Source organism: Talpa occidentalis, unplaced genomic scaffold, assembly GCF_014898055.3.
Source record: "Talpa occidentalis isolate TD23 unplaced genomic scaffold, MPIMG_talOcc4v2.1 talOcc4.16, whole genome shotgun sequence".
NCBI classification, from domain to species: Eukaryota; Metazoa; Chordata; class Mammalia; order Eulipotyphla; family Talpidae; genus Talpa; species Talpa occidentalis.
In genome coordinates this window covers 59,019,915-59,037,705 of record NW_023601653.1, presented here as the reverse complement: position 1 = coordinate 59,037,705, position 17,791 = coordinate 59,019,915, and the positions used below count along the sequence as shown (strand labels likewise).

Below are 17,791 nucleotides of genomic sequence, written 5' to 3'. Positions count from 1 at the left end.
AATTAATCTTGAAGTGTGCCTCTGTTCCTTCATCTATAACTTGGTAATAATGAGAGTACTTACCCTGTATAAAGCTGTTGTGAGGATGACATTATTGAGTGGAAGCAAAAGTGCTCAGAACCATGGTGACCCTTAGTAAGTACTAGGCAAAGGCTGGATATTACTTACTCTTCTTTTAACTCAGTGCTAAGAAAGAAAGGGAATGCAGGTGAAACTGGAAAATGAATCAATGGAATGAGGTCACAAAGAATAGAGGGAAAAAAATATCAGGTTTGTGAACCCTTACTAGGCCATTTTGTGATGAGACTTCAGTTATTTAAGATGGGATATCTCTATCTTGTAAACTTGTCTTGATATGGCATTTTTTAGTATTTTTTATTTTGCTTTGCTTCTTAGAAAGGTTCTAGATGAAAAATTCCATTGTTAATATGAAGGACTAAATGCTTTAGAGTTCTGGATCTTGGACTTGTGGGGTCTCTAAAGCAACATTTCTCTAGATGTACATAAGTATATTTGTGGATACCAGGGAAAATTTTTTCCAATTTCTTTGAGTGTACTAAGACACCAAAAATGTTAATAATGAAATACATCATAGCAATGGCTTCTTCCTCATCCTACTTTCTGTAACCCTAGAGGACTGGTTCTCATCCACGGGAGTTGGTCAATGTCTTGAGAGATTTTTGATTGTCACCACTAGTGGTTCTACTGGCATCCAGTGGTAAAAGCCAGGGCTACTGAAAAATACCCTGCAATGTATAGAAATCACAGAAAGAATTATCCAGTCTGAAATGTTAATAGTGTTAAGGTTGAAAAATACTGTACTAGAAGTAGTGTTGGCAGTACCTTTCCTGGAATCTGGAGGCAGATCTGGTGAAGCTGGGCACCTAGTGAAAAGTGGCAGAGCTGGGGACCAGGAAAATCAGCCCTTCTTTCCAGGCTGTTCTTTAATGAGGACATGGACTTCCTGTCAGTGCTATGACAGACACCTGTGGCAACTTATCTTTAGGTACAGAGATACTCCTGTCAACACTTTCTTAGGAGCTTCATGACTTGGTACAAAAGTGCTATCTCGTCATGTTGAGTCTTACAACTTACCCCACTCATTGGTCAAGTATAATGCTCACTTAAAATCTGGATGTTTGATTGAAAAGCAGGCAAATTTAATTTTTTTTTTCTAGGCAAAGACACATTTCTCTCCTTGGGTAATGGAATTCCTATGATAATCAACACCAATTGAGATCCAGGTATGTAGCTTTAGTAAAATGACTGATGACTAAATCACTCATGTGACCTAAGGGACTTGTCTCCCAGGTCCTTGTTCAATTCCCATGAATGAAGAAAATTGGAAAAATTGAATTAGATTATTAATTTAGTTTTTAGGAAGTATCATGTTTGTTAAAAACAGTTTATTTGGGTTGAATGCCATGAAGTCTCTCTCTCTCTCTCTTTATCTCTCTCTCTCTCTCACACACACACACACACACACACACACACACACACTTACTTCTCCCAAGGAGAATCTTCTTTAGACCTTATGGTAGACAGGGATAAGAAATTATGCTTTGAATAAAATATTGGTTCTCTCTGTAGTCTGGGGTCAAGAACACATGTGTCTCAATCATATTCTATAGTGTTTTTGTTTGGCTCCTACTTTTATTTTATTTCTTCATTATTTTGTTTTCTGTTCTGTGCAAACTCTTCCATACCTCTGGAGAAACTATAATTGGAGATGAGCTGTGAAATTTAAAGATATGGGTTCATTAGCCTTCTAGAGTTTCATCCCAGCTCTAGTATGGGAGCCAGCATGAGAGGGCAGGTATGAGAGAGGAAGTTATTTAGAGAATATTACTTTAGATGGACCCCAGAGGAGAAAAAGATTAGGCGAAACAACTGAAAGAGCCAAGTACCTGCTATAGAAAATAAGATATAAAACTTTGGCTTTGCCATTTGGATCTTGGGAATAGTTGGCAATCAAAGTTCAAAGGGTTTTGACAGTTTCTCTCTAATCTTTCTTAGGCCATTACAGAACAAGTAGAGGTCTGGGTGGCATGAGGGTGAATGTTCCATACTCCAGGACAAATGTGGCAGATGCGAATGTCATAAAAGTGTCAGCAATCTTTGCCCTGTGTTTCTTGTGATTTTTCCATGAGGAGAAAAAAAAAAAAGAATTATCTGGATTTTAGTTCCAGTTTTGTCTGTCACTAACTTAAATAAAAAAATTCTACACATGCCAGGAAGGAGGGATGATACTAGATGATATCTATGTTTCCATTCGAGCTAAGTTTCTATAAAACTCAACTCTGTGATGTTTCAAGAACACTAAACTTAGTCCTAAACAACTTTCTATAACAGAAGTTTCTGTGAGAAATAGAGTAAACATATCTGTGACCTATATGCCTGGAACTCTGCATGAGATGTGGAAGTCCTTTCCCTGAGAACTTGTGAGACCCCCAAAATGAGATTTTGAGTCAGGCAGAAAAGCTCTGAAAATCACAGGTCCAGGGAGGAAACAGACAAACATGATGTTTAACTGTAAATGTGACCTGTTGCTTTACTTCCCCTGTCTACATCTAATATCCCTGCCCTGTCTCCTCCCTCTAAACTCCTCCAGTCTCCTGGCTGCTATTTTGAAAACTTCTCAGTCAGAAGTGAAATCTCATGGGAAATAAGAACAGAATGTGCTTAAATAGTTTCAGTGTTGGGTGCTGGAATGTTTGAAAGCAATTTTTATATAAAAGTTAGAAATGATTTTGGGGGGCTTCAGAATACTTTGATAGTAAATTTGTCTTGATAGTGGCAAGAATGAAGGGAAAATGCTGAAAGAAGTAGCCAGATGGTATATCTGGGAACAGAATTTATATCTAAACCTTAACTTCTTAGAAAAAAGCCTCAGTGTATAGTGTGCTGCACAACCTGTGGTCCTAACTTGGAATAGAAAAATAATCAGTCTGTCCCATGACTCTTCCAACTCGAAATCAAGTATAGTAGGTTACTGTGCTAAGCTTCCTATTCTGGTATTCTTAGGCTGATCCACTGTAATGGTCTATGACCTTCATTTTATTCTTGTTTCCTGGAATACATTTATCCTACTTTTGGCAATTGCCCCCCGGTTTTCCTGAGGCAGACTTCTTTATTCCCAACCGTCTGTCCATGTGCTCCATTTCTATGTAGGAGTCACCATCTCCAGCCCCGGAGATACCCAATGGGATAGAGCCTTGGATAATTAAAGAATTATATCACTCTGGTCACAGTGATTGGTTCAGTCATGAGATGACCCACTTGAATTGGTGCTATATACTGAGACAATGGCTAGAGTTTTTTTTTTAATATTTTGTATATTTATTGAGGTATAATTGACATATAACATTATGTTAGCTTCATGTATACAGCATAATGATCCCAGATTGTTTGCACCATGAAATGATCATCAAGTCCAGTTACAATGATTTTTCCTTGTAATAAGAATCACGGCTAGAGCTTTTGAGAAAGGAACATGAACTTAAAACTTGTTTTCCGCAACCAGCTGGTAACCATGAGTAAAGCCAACAGAGAGATGAGTAGAGACAGATAAAGGAAGAAGAAACACCACATTCTGATGCTTTCCGTCACAATATGTCAGGGAGCAAAGATGGCTTTTATGGACATATATTCTGTGCAGTTGCACAGGTCCTGAGCTCAGGAGCCTTGTTTTAATGCTCAGCTTTTTCATCTTGAAAATCTTAATACATTTTGTTTTTGAACTTGTGTTTTGTCAATGAAGTTCAGTGGGACAATGGTGCATGTGTGTGAACAGAGGCTTACATGTAAGGAATGCTTGCCTTTCCTTGCCACCCAACGTGTATACAGAATTGCAATGATATAGAAGCTCAGAATTCCAGTGAACTTCATATCTGTAAAGGTTCAGTGAGACTAAAAGGGAGTACAAGCTAAACCTGTTTATAAGTAAGGAAATAGGGGTGCCCACTGATTCTCCTTTGAATCAGAACTTTCTTTGAAGGCAGAGGGAAGGCAGTGGCACTGAATGGCCAAAGAACCCCGTCAGATCCTTCCCTAATTGTGCATCACCTCCCTGTATTAGGCAACAGTTTTGAGGAACGTGATAGCATTGAGGGGAAGAGAAAGAAAGAACAATTTTTCTTCCCTTTTCCTTTTAGTTTTTCCATACTCATTATATATGGGGGGTGTTGGGAGGATGTGTATGAAGACATGATATAAAGAGCAGAGTTCATTCCTGCAGTGTTTCCACTGGCCTGGTAAGAATGATGTACCCTGTGTGGTGTGGACAGTGAAACACGGGTTGTACAATTTAGGTAATTTTAAATGTGAGTTCAGGGCTCTTATATTTGCATTTAAAACTGGCATTGCATAATGTAGAGAAGAATGGTAAAATGCATGCTAATCATTTTAGCATTTTAATTTTTCTTTACTTAGAATCATTTAAAATAGCAAAATATAAGACCAAAAATCATCCCAAAAAACCCAGATAACAAAACCACCATGAAAAGTTGGGGAGGGTGGGGGAGACTAGAGAAGGGAACAAAAGCCCAGTGCTTTAGTATCTTTAATGGCTCTTTTCCCCTGACTTTGGAACCAGGGATACATTCTCATTATTCACCAGACCTGGCCTGTTATACACCCAGTCCTGAAAGGGATTATTTGTATTAGGATGTGAGGGTCACTATAACAAAATAGCAGATTGGATGGCTTAAACAACAGTCTGTCTCACAGTTCTGGAAGCTGAAAATCCATGATCAAAGTGTTATCAAAGCTGGTTTCCTCCTTGGCTGGCACATGGTCACCCTCGGTATATTGTACCCCTCATATCTGTGTGTTCAAATTTCCTCTTTTCATAAGGACACCAGCCTGATTGGATTAGGGTCCACCCACATGACCTCATTTAACCTTAATTATCTCTTGAAAGACTCTCAAGAGATACAGTCATGTTTTGAAATACTGGGAATTGGGGCTTCAACATATGAATTTTGAGAACACATTTAAGTCCATACTAGATTTTCAATGACATGATCCAATAAATTTCCCTTTTCCTTATACGAGTTACTGTTGTTGTTGGTTTTTTTGGTCACTTAAAGTTTAAAAGAATCTAGTTGAGATAGTTTCCCAGTTCAACCTTTCAGATCCTATTCCTCAGTATTCTGCTCTCAATGGACAACATCTTTTTAAAGCTCTTAAGAAACTTGGAATTGAGGGAAGAGAGATAAAGTTGCCCCAAAGTGCAACCAGATACTTGTGAAAATATATCTTCACACTTTATCCATCAAACTCAGAAAATATTAGTGGTAGGGCAAATATCTGCCCCTTTACTTTTATAGGTAATAGAATGAGAGCTTGGGAAAGTCTCATTTAATCCACATGGTTTGGGTTGCAGACTACAGAACCCACATCTTCTGTGCCCAGATCAGGATTCTTTCATCTTACTCAATGTTGCTAACCACAGTTATTCCCAGTCCAGTGATGAAGGACATAATTTTGATCCCTGAATTGGCTCACTTATTTGATAAAATAGTAACAACAAACCTCACCTCTCAAGTGGTCTTTGATTGTGAACCTTTTTTTTTTTTCAACAAAGAATCATTTGAATGAAATGTACACCAGCATACCAACTCAAACTAGCAATATATATGCTAAAGAAGAATGTCTCTCAGTTTCAAAGAGTTTTTATAGAAGAAATGCAAATAAATTCATTTGTCATTCAAGAAAAACTGCAAATGCTACAATCTAAACAGAACTTTGCAGATAGGACTTCAATTACAGTATGTGCAAGGTAATCAATAATTATAGAAGCCAACTTCTCCAAGGCAATATTGGGCTTCAGAGCCAGGACTGAAATTTGAAATTTAGAACACCCTCCACCCATCCCCTGGAGTCAATTCCACATGCAGGGCATAGATTTTGGTCTCAAGAATGAACAAGGAGCAGAAAAACACTTTTACTTGCACAATCTTCTAAGGAGGAGTCACGTACAGAGGGTGGATGGATATTTTTTATTTATTGAATGTTCTCAGCATTTCTCATTGGTGTCTCTGAGCAGCAGAACTAAGATCAATAGGAAGGCATAAAGTTGCAAGGTGGGAATGAAAAATGAGATTAAGAGTAATGCTTGTAAAAATGCAAAGATACCTGCTTGAGAGACAGTGGAGGCTGCGTGACCCAGACCCCCTGAAGCCCTCCCTTACATATTGCATGATAGCATTGATGCTCTTTTCAAAGTGTCGAGAAATAGAAGACATTATGGAGATTGAGACAGTGACAGAGATCATGCAATTTCAAAGGAAAAGAACATTCAGTCAAAGTTGAGATGTTTATCGCTGCCCTAAACACCCTGGATTATTAAGTAGCATGGCATCGTTGGGGCTGGTTCTTGTTTTTCACAAATATGCTGTGCATCCAAATGAATGTTGTCACTGAAAACAGTCATTTCTACAATCTATGTACTCACAGTAGCCATTGCTGAAAGCATCTTCGGATTGTCTTTATTCTCAGAATGTACTCAGAACTAATAAACATGTGTCTGTTGATTTTTGGAAACTGCCAGAAGCCTTCAAGTGCCAAGTTGGGTGAATAAAACTATGATTGAAGCAGATAATTTTTTCTTTTCTCTCTTTTTTCCACTTTCTTTTACAATTGGTAATCAAACATGGAAAGTCAATAGAAACTAATGAAATTGATTTTCTTGTATGGTTTCTAAAAATGATGCTGAACACTTAAGAAAGAGTATGAACAATGACAACACCATAAATAGAACCTCCCAAGGTGATAATTCTGAAGGGTTCAATATTCAAGTATATTTGGTTATGTTCATAAACAAATACAGGTCGCCATATTTTCAAATGTTTTGGTGTGTAAAAAATATAACTTTGTTTTACACAGTTCAACTGAATATACCTTCCAAGACACCATGATTCCCTTGTTCTAAACAGTATAGTCTAACTCAATTCTGAGGTCCCCCTTTTCAGGTTTAAACTCCCTTAGGTCATAATGTTTCATTTTTCCCTTGGGCTGATCTATGCTGTGAGGTCTGTGCAGTCTCGTAGCAAGTGAAGAGTTAGGACCGACTCCTTGGTCTTTACCTGTCCCACACAGGTCTCCTGAAATACACAGCTCTCCTACTTGGTACTCCATGCTGCTGCTCCACCACATCTTATCTGCAGGGCCCATGGGGGCACCTTTTTTCTCCCTTGCTGTCTTACTCACCCACCCACTCTCTCTTGCTCTCACTCTCAATCCTCTCTCTTTCTTCAACAGACAACTTCTGTGTCCTGAAAAGTGGGGAGAAAGCATGGAGTCAGGGTGCCTCCCACAACTTTTGGAGTGCTGGAGACTTGAGAAATCTTGGACCCTTTGTCCCTGACATCCCATTTGGCTCTAGTTCTGCTTAGCTTCAGTGGTGTGGGGAAAGAATTAAAAGCTTTGTAAAGATATGCCTAGAGCACAACAAGGATACCTGTGAGTATTTGTTGATTGGCCGACTGAAGGAATGCAGAGGTCCAGAAAGGAAGGAAGTAGAGTTATGGTTTATCTTCTTTTGGATTCTCCAAATTATCCAAGGATTCTATTTTTTTTCTCCACACTCTTTGAAATTAATCCTGTAATGGGAATAAGGAGAAAAGGACAAGTCCCCTGCAAGAGACTTTGAAAAAATAATTCCTGGACTTCCCTGCACTTCCTATATAAATGTAGTAACTGGAGAGGGCTGTCAAGTGTCGCACTTTATTTGGTCAAATGACAGGCATTCTTTAGGTTTTATGTAAGATCTACCCCTTCTCCAGACCATGACCTATTAGGAAGCTTTTCCTACTACATCACCATTAATACTATAATTGTCCTATCAGCAGTTGATACATATCTTTGAAATAATTAGTATGAACATGAATAATTGAACACTTCAGGCAAGCTATATTGATATTTCAAGGGTTTCTGGTGTTTTTTAGTACAGTTATCTCAGACGAGTGGAATTATTGTCATAGTTCTGGCTGCATCTTTGCAAATCTGGAGGTAGTAGTTTAAGAGGTCAAAATTACCATTTCCAAGTAAACATCCCTTTTGCAGTCTAAAATTTAAGGAGATAATTTAATTTTAAGATTTTTTTTCCAACTCTTCAGATAATCGGGTAAATATTTTTTTTTTTTTGCACATATTAAGGGTGCCATTAGAGTACTTTGGGATGTCAAGATCTACAAAAGTCAGTAATATTATATAAATTTTTGGTTATATAACCAACAATCCATTTCTTAGAGTTCAGATTCCTCAGTGACCATAAATTACTTTGAAGGGAAGAGTAATCCTCACAAACTAGTACAGGGAAATCTCCAATGGACACATTGCACAGTGAAATTAGGAATAGCTGGTAAATCTTTAAAGGGCAATTGGCTCAACTCTTTGTGGCTTATGAGAACAGCTGCACCAGTCTTACACTTTTGAGATGTTAGCATTCTGCTGAGAAGGGTCAGCTTTCTCTTCTCTCCTACCACCCTTCCTTCCCTCTTTCTTCCATCCCTTATGATTAGCACCTGTCAGAATGAGAAGGGTACCTTTGTTTAAACCTCATTCATATCCAGTTCAGCTGTACATAGGAGCTAATATTTTAGGGATGAAAAATTAAATCCAAGGAAGATCCCAGTAGTCTGGAATTTCCTCTGGCACATGATTTCATTTCATCAGGTACCAAAGGTAGAAAGTTGTGATATATTCTTAAAGTCAGTACAAAAATTTATCAACTACATCCATATTTGATCTTTATTAACTTGGATTCATTACATTGAGATAGGACAGCCAATAGGAAGAGTGAGAGTTGGAAGATGTTATTCCTTTATTTTACGTTTGGGATACATTATTTATCATTTTGAAATCTAAAACTTCTGTCACTCATGCAAACATATATGGTCTATGTTTTTTTCTTATTTTCTTTCCCTTAGTTTTGACAGTGGGTTTTGTAAACATTAAATGATAAAATCAGATCATTAGTTAAGGAACTATGTGTATATATTGCAGATATAATGTTAGCATTTAAACTGTACTTTGAACAAGAATTTTTTTTTAAAGATTTATGTATTTATACATAGAAGATCTGGGGTGCAGGCCAGAGGTGCAGGGGGTGAGAGGATTCACCAGACAGAGTGGGGAGCAGACCAGGTGGATCTACTGAAATGCACTGCTGAGGGGAGCAGCAGGTGAGACAGGAGAGGTCTGCTATGCCATGTGGGTCAGCTCCCTGGCCGGAGATTGAACTCGTGCTTCAGTGGCTATGTAGCTTCATAGTGCTGACATTTAACCCCTTGCACCACCAGTGAGGTCCCTGAACAAGAACTTTTAGTGTGGAATATTCTGAACTTATGTAAAAGAAGTAGGGTGGTATTATGGACTCCCATGCACCTCCAAGCCCAAGTTCAGCATTTGTGAATTCACATCCAAATTGGATCTAAACTCTGAACATTTCTTTCCACCCTAAATTATTTTGAACTGAATACTGCATATCATGAACTATTGTCCATCAGTATCTCTATGTGGATATCTAAAAATACAAGAATTCTTTTAAAAGACATGACCACTGTCATTACACACCAAAATAGCAATAATTCCTTAATATTATCAAATATCATCAGTGTTCATATATACCCCATATTTAAAAAATGTTTATTGAATCAGAATCCAAATAAATCCAAATATTAGAATAGATTGATAAGATTTTAAACTTTCTTTAAAAATGATTTTACTATGGGGTCTCCCTGGTGGCACAGGCAATTGAGCACAGTGCTGTGAAGCTGTCTGTAGCCTCTGCAGTGCCAGTTCAATCCCTGGTAGCTGCAGAGATACCCACATGGCATGACAGACCTCTCCTGTCTTGCACGCTGCTCCCCTCAGCAGTGTATTTCAGTCTGTCTGCCTATTCTGTTCCCCACTCTCTCTCTGGTGAATCCTCTCACCCTCATGCACATCTGGCCTGTACCCCGGTTCTTTTATAAAAATAAATTTTAAAAAATATTTTAAAAAATTATAAAAAATGATTTTACTGTGGTTAGAACACTTAATATTGGTTCTACCCACTTAATGAATTTCAAGTACACAATACATTGTTGCTGACTACAAGTACAATTAGAAGATTTTTCTAGAGCTTATAAATTTTGCTTAACTGAAATTTTATGCCTGATAAAAGTTTATGTTTCCCCACTTCCCATTTCCTCTGCCCGATAATCACCATTTTGTTCTTTGATTCTATAATCTTGACTATTTTAGATTCCTCATATAAGTAGCATCATGCAATATTCTTTCTGTTATTGACTTATTTCAGTAACACAATGTCCTTAGGATTCATCCATGTCGCATCATATTGCAGAATTTCTTTCTCTTTTCAATTGACTAGTATATAAATACTATATTGTATTTATATACAATTGACATTGTATATGTAAACACCACATTTTCTTTATCTATTCATCTGTTAATGGACATTCAGGTTGTTTCTACACCTTGATTATAGTAAAGAATGCTGCTGCATTGAACCTGGGTGTGTTGGTAACTTTTTGCAATCCTTATTTAAATTCTTTTGGCATAAATAACCAGAGATAGATTGCTGATCACATAGTAATTATATTTTTATTTTTTGAGGCACCTCCATACTATTTTCCATAGCAACTGTATGATTGTGCACTCCCACTACACTGTGCCAAGGTTTCCCTGCAACCTTATTTACACTTGCTAAATTTTGTTGGAATTCCTTATATATTTTGGATCTTAACCCAATGTCAGATATTTGGTTTGTAAACATTTTCTCCCATTCTGTAGACTATCTTTTCATTTGTTGATAGTTTCATTTGCTGTGCAGAAGTTGTTTAGTTTCCTGTACTCCCACTTGCTTATTTGTCTGTTGCCTCTGCTTTTGCTTGCCATGAAATCATTGCCATGACCAGTGTCATGGAGTTTTCCCCATTTTCTTCTAGAAATTTTATAGATCTGGGTCTCATTTTTAAGTCTGTAATCCATTTTGGGTTGATTTTTGTGTATTTTATAGGAAAGGGTTTAATTTTTTTGTTTTGCATATGGTTATCCAGTTTTTCCAACATCATTTTTTTTAAGATTATTTATGCATACTAGAACTGGGGTACAGGCCAGAGGTATGGGGGGATGGTGAGAGGATTCACCAGAGACAGAGTAAGGAATAGAACAGGCAGACTGACTGAAATACACTGCTGAGGGGAGCAGTGGGTGAGACAGGAGAGGTCTGCTGCACCATGTGGGTAGATCCCTGGCCGGCTGGGTATCAAATTTGTGCTGCAGAGGCTACAGATAGCTTCACAGTGCTTTGTTTAACCCCTTGTGCCACCAGGGAGGCCCTCCAACATCATTTTTTGAAGAGATTCTCCATCATGTGTATCCTTGGCACCCATGATGAGGGTAGGTTGATCATAGATGCATTCATTTATCTCTGGATTCTTCTTTCTGTTGCATTAGTTTATATGTCTGCCTTGATGCCAGAACCACACTATTTTGATTACTGTAGCTTCATAATATGTTTTTGAAATAGTATAAAACAAGTTGCTTTTCTCTTGCTGCTTTTAAAATTATTTGTATCTTTGACTTTTGATAATTTGATTATGATGTTTCTTACTGTGGAATTTTTTGGATTTCTTTTATTTTAATCTGGGGGGGTTTCTTGTTTCTCAATGTTCATTTTCATCCCCAGTTTTCAGCCATCATATCTTTGAATAAATTTCTGGTCCTTTCTCTCTTTTCTTTTACTGGAACTCACATAATACCTATGTTGTCTCCTAATGATGTCACTTTGTCCCTTAAGTTATCTTCATTCTTTTTTATTCCTTTTTTCTTTTTTCATCTTTCACTAAATTATTTCCAGTGAGCTGTTCTTGAATTCATTGATCCTTTTTTCTTATTTATCTAGTCTGCTACTAAACCTTTCTAGAGAAATTTTTAACTCCGTCGTTTTACACTTTAGTTCTTATTTTCTGCTTGATGCCTTTTTTTTTTTTTTTGCTTGATGCCTTTTAATACTTTCTTTTAAGATCTCTTTGTTAGACTTCTTAGTTTGTTTATACATCACTCTCTTTATCTCTGTCAGCATCTATATGGCAATTAATTTGAAATATTCATCTGGTAAAATAATGTTGTTTCATTTGGGTTTGTTTCTGGAGATTTATCTTTTTCCTGCATTTTGATCATTTTTGCCAGATACTTCATTTTCCTTTACTATTTATTCTGGTGTCTGAACACTAGGCAAAGCTGGATCACCTTCTAATCTTCATGGTTTGGCCCTGTACAGTATAAAACCTGTACCAGTCAGCCTAGTGAGAGATTCCAGAGAATCTGCCAACTATTTCCCCCCTGGGAGATAGATGTAGGCTAGCTGTTGGTCTTGTGTTTTTTTTTTTTTTGCCTGCTGACTCTGTGATGAGTCACATGGGAGTTCTATGGCATTTGTCAATTGAAACCACCATCTTCACTGTTCTCCAGACAGGTGGACAGTACTGGTCCTCTCAGAGCTTAACAATTAGTAAAACAAATGTAATTTCTGGATTTCTCACCAAAGTAAGTTGATCGTGAATTGTTGCTGAACCAGGGGGAGGGGAACAGAGAGGAGGACCCAAGAGCTTCTACTCTGTTATTTTACTGATATCATTCCATTTTTAACTCTTATTTTTTTTAAGATTTATTTATTTATTTATACAAACACTGGATACAGTCAGAAGCACAGAAGGGTGAGAGAATTCACCAGAGCCAGAGCGGGGGGTAGAACAGACTGATGAAATACACTGCTGAGGGGAGCAGCGGGCACAACAGGAGAGGTCTACGTGCCATGTGGGACCCTTGCCAGCTGGCTGGGGATCGAACCGGCGCTGCAGAGGCTGCAGGTCTAGTGTTCAACCACTGTGCCACCGGGGAGGCCCCATTTTTAACTCTTATTTAATTTAAATATGGCCCCTCTTTTTTTCTCTTGATATATTTGTGAAAATATTGAGTTCATTGAAAATATTGAAAAAATTGAGGTTAATTTTTTTGTTCTTGTGAATACACTCTCAGCCTTGATTTTTCTGATAGCATCCTTATGCTGTCATTTAATATGTTCCTATAGCTCTGTATTTCCTGTAAATTGCTAGGTAGATCTAGAGGCTTAATCTACTTTGTAGATAGTGGTTTGTGCTTATATTAGGTGACACCTAGTGTCTCAATTTGTCACTTGAATATAAAACTCATTTTGTGCTCGTTTTGATACTTGATTATATGGCTTATTTTTCATCTTATTTAATTACTGTATATACTATCTAAAAAAAGTGATTTTTATTGCCTTTACGGGAGATTGGCTTCTAACAGCTCCCATGTAGTGTCTTTATCAAGGGTGGACTCATAGCCAGTATCTTATACATTATTTCTTTTTTTATTTTACATTTTTTAATTTAAATTTTATTTTTATATTCCCCATACAATTACAACCCCCTTATTTTGACCCCAAGCCCTCCTTTCCCTGCCCCCCATCTCCCATAGAGTGTCTCTGGTTCATAGTTGTTTATTGATTTTGATATTTTCTTTCTTATAGTTATTCTTTTTCCTGGTCCCTTATTTAAGTTTTCTAGATTCCTGCTATGAGTGAGACCATCCGGTATTTTCCTTTTTCTTTCTGGCTTATTTTGCTGAGCATGATCCCTTCCAGCTTATACATCATTTCTTGACTTGCTCTTTGCTTTTGAAAAAACAATGTAGGACATAACTATTGAAGAACAGTTATAGGTAAATAGGTAGATCTGATCCCACTCTATATAAAAAGGCTTAACAGAAGGACAGACAAATTAAACAACTGCTTTTTATAAAAGAGGAAAATAAGTTAACTCTTCCAAGGTTTGCATTCTTTCCAATAGTAACTATTATGCAAATATTTAATATGTAATCGAGACTTTCTGATTCAGAAGCATGAAGAACACTAAGTGACCAGTTGACAGTCATAATTTTCAATTCTATGGAATAATTGTTGTGTTTCCTACTGACAGTTTCCTCCCTCAGGGACTTAACACTCTAGGCTAGCAGAGCATAAATTCATAAGAGCAGGAAACAAAAATTTTGCTAGTGGTAAGTGGTACCACCACTCAATTTATGGATCTATGAATAATGCTGTAGGAGAGATAACATCATATATTGGACACTATTTCAGAGCACATACAGCCTTTTAGATAACTTTCCCCTATCCCTATAAGGTATTTTTAACCTAACTGGTGCTATAACTGAGCCTTTAAAAGGCCATTCCAATTGAACTACTTTAGGATGGTGGAGAAAGTGGTAGGACCAGTGAATGCCATAAGCATGTGTCCATTGACTCACTTCTTTTGCTGTGAAGTCAGTTCCTTAATCTGAAGCAGTGCTGTGTGGAATAGTATGATAGTGGATAAGGCATAATGTATGTCTTTAGTGTTTTTGGAGGAAGCCTTATGTGAAGAGAAGGTAAATCCATATCTAGAGGAGATGTCTACTCTAGTAAGAACAAATGCTTCCCTTTCCATAATGGAAATGGTCTATTATAAGCAACCATCCACCAGGTAGCTGGTTGCTCATCCTGGGGAATAATGCCACATGGGGGTGCAATGTTGGTCTCTGATGCTAGAATATTGGACACTCAGTAGTCACCATAGTCAGTGGTGAATCTTGATAAATAGAAGTCCATGTTGCTGAACCCATGCATAAACTCTATTCCTGTCATCATGACCACATTGTTCACAAGCCCACTGGGGTGGCTTGTGGAAAGTGTTTCACTGATGGTATACACAAAATAAGTCATCCCAGCCACTTGATTATTAAAATCCTTCTCTCCTAAGGTTATCCTTTGGTAAACATTCATACAGGACACAAATAGCTTCATGTTTTTGCCCACTCAGAGAAAACTATCAAGATACCTCTTCCCTCAATTTTTAATCACCAATTTCCTAATCAGGTTCCATCCAAGTCCCTGACCATCCAGCCAAACCATTGTCCACACCCTATGAGTTAAGTTTATAATCACACCTCTGGCCATTTATGCTTCTAAGCAAAGTAAACAACTAGTTGTACTATTTGAAATTCTTCCAACTAGGAGAATTTCTCTTTAATATTATTCAGGGATGGATGTCCCAGAGAATGGTTACAGTGCTGCAGCTGTCCACTTTTAAGTGGTACCTGAACATCATTTAGAACCACCTGTAAAGTAGTGTTAAGTCTTCTTTTCCTCTGTCAACTGAAACTCTCCATGAGTAGTATATACATGAAGGCTGAGAAGACAGAGAGAGAAGACAGTAGACAGAGATCAGGAGTGGGGACTATGGACATTTGGATGACTTCTTCATGGAATTGACTTGACCCAATAATATATGTATCATTTTTATTTGATGATGGAGTACTGTTGTACATACGTAACATTAGGTCACCCAGTTCATGATGAGCAGCTCAGATCACATAGTAACTTGGTGTCCCATTGTTAAACATTTAGTCTGTCTACACTTAGATACGGTAGTGGGCCAAGTGCTGTTTTCCATAAGGAGAATAATTATATGTGGAGGATGACAGTGATTTTATTCAAAATCCAAAGGGCCTGCAAATGCTCTGAACTGCTTCCTTGTTTTCCAGTGTTTCTTCAAGCCTATTAGATCTGCTGGATCATATGGTCCAAGTGGCAGAGCAGTGACTATCAACCTGAACCTGTTGCAAAGACTTTTCTTGTTCTTGTTCTCATTTAAAACTCGTAACTTTTGGGGTCACTTGGTAACCACCCACTTGGACCTGAGTTACCACCCAAACAAAAAATATGTTGCCTCCAAAGTCCAAAGAGGCCCATATGGCAATGTGCATTTTTTTTCCATTGTAGGATGGGCTATATGCAACACCTCATCCTTCACCTCAGAATGGATATCTCCTTATGCTCCATAAACTGGACCTTTAAAAAATTTCATAGAAGTAGAAGGCCCTTGAATTTTTGTCACTCTTTTTCTACTACATGACATGAAAATGTTTTATTAGCAAGTCTAGAATGGTTGGTATTTTTTGATAGTAGGTCCAGTCAGCCTGTCATTAATGTAATAGACTATTGTAGTATATTTGGGGAGGGAAGGCAATCAAGATCCCTGCAAATTAAATTATGACATAGGGCTGGAGAGTTGATACACCCTTGAGTTAGGACAGAGAGGGTGTGTTGCCAGCTGAAAGCAAACTGCTTCTGGTGGACCTTATGGACAGACATGGAGAAAAAGGCATTTGCCAGATCAATAGCTACATTCCAGGCACCAGAGGAGGTGTTAATTTCCTCAAGCAATGAAACCACATCTGGTACAGCAGCTGCAATTAAAATTGCCACCTGCCTAAGCTTATGATAATCCACTGTCATTCTCCAGGATCCATCTGTCTTTTGCACAGGCAAAATAGGAGAGTTTAATGGGGAGGAGGTGGGAATCACCACCTTTGCATCTTTCAAGTCCTTGATGATGGCACTAATTTCTGCAATCCCATCAGGAATGTGATATTGATTTTGGTTTATTATTTTCTTAAATAGGGGAAATTCTAATGGCTTCCACTTGGTCTTTCCAACCATAATAGCCCTCACTTTATAATTCAGGGAGCCAATGTGGGGATTCTGCCAGCTGCTAAGGATATTTATTCCAGTGATATATTCTGGAGTTGGGAAAGTAATCCCAGGGTGGTTTGTGGACCTATTACCCCCACTGTGAGACAGACCTCATCTAAAAATCCTTTGGTCACCTGACCTCCAAATGTCCCTACTTTGGTGAGCGACAATCATGTTCTGAATCTCCTGAAATCAGCATCCATTCAGAGTCACTCCTATAGTCCCCAAAAGGTCTGATTATTTCCTTTCCTCCAATGTGCAGGTATTCTGGTAAAAGGCAGTAAACTCTTGAAGGATTATAGAGAGGGAAACTAATAGTAAAAGGATTCTGAAGTACACTGGGGTCCTTTCTCAAGGGAACCAGCCTTCCTTTCATTTAAGTGACTCTGGGTCTGTAAAATTGGCCAACTCTGGGAATTGATTGACTGTTTGTGATTCCTAATTCTTATGATTCAAGTTAGACTTGGATCACTTGACCTAAATTTTTTTTGTTTATACAGATCAAGTAAGAATTTATGCCTAAGAACACTATAAACATCTAGCTAAGGTCATAGGTTTCGGTGAGAGAGACTATTTGAGTGCTTCTTTGACTTGCCTTATATTTTGGTAACAATTACAGGGCAACCCCAGGCTAAAGAGGGGAGCCCAGGCTTGTTAAGTCCTCAATTGTGCACTTAAAAGCTTGGGACAAGAGCCAAAAGCAGACACACAAAGAGAAACTTTTTTAAAAGGTTTATTTACAAGGAAAGTGAGAACAGAGAGAGGGAAGACTAATTGACCAACATGTCCTACTGGGAATGCCATCTGGGTGGAGGCTGTCTGAATGTGAGCTAAAAATGGAAAAGAGTGTGAGAACACTCACATGGTCAGTCTTTTAAGCCTAACATGGCTGCTTAGCTCTGCCCTTAGTTCCCACCAACATGCCATTCACAAAAACAGGTTTGTGGCTTGCTGGGGGTTGTACTTCTCAGTGCCCTAATCTTGTGGGATGGACATGTGGGTGGAGACATCAGGGCTGGAGTTTGTTCTGCACATCATTCATGAGTTTGGAGTTTGCTCTTCACTAATCCTCTAGCAATATCCCCACCTTTCAAGTATTGTCACAATTTCCATGGTATGAAAGTCATATGTGTGGGTGCTGGGGTTGTGGCCTCAGAAGACAAGGTTATAGTGTATTCAAAGGAA

At 38.0% G+C, this 17,791-nt stretch overlaps 1 long non-coding RNA gene across 3 annotated transcripts in view; it reads left to right on the top strand.

Moving 5' to 3' along the window:
• The window catches only part of LOC119247668 (uncharacterized), a 224,305-nt gene that overhangs the window by 118,286 nt on the left and 88,228 nt on the right, over window positions 1-17,791 (top strand). For 2 of the 3 annotated variants that reach the window (XR_008552260.1, XR_008552259.1), the window contains exon 5: window positions 1,179-1,244. The exons of the other annotated variant lie outside the window; for it this stretch is intronic. This is a non-coding gene — a long non-coding RNA (uncharacterized LOC119247668). The remainder of the gene's footprint in view (window positions 1-1,178; window positions 1,245-17,791) is intronic. 3 annotated transcript variants of the gene reach the window in all.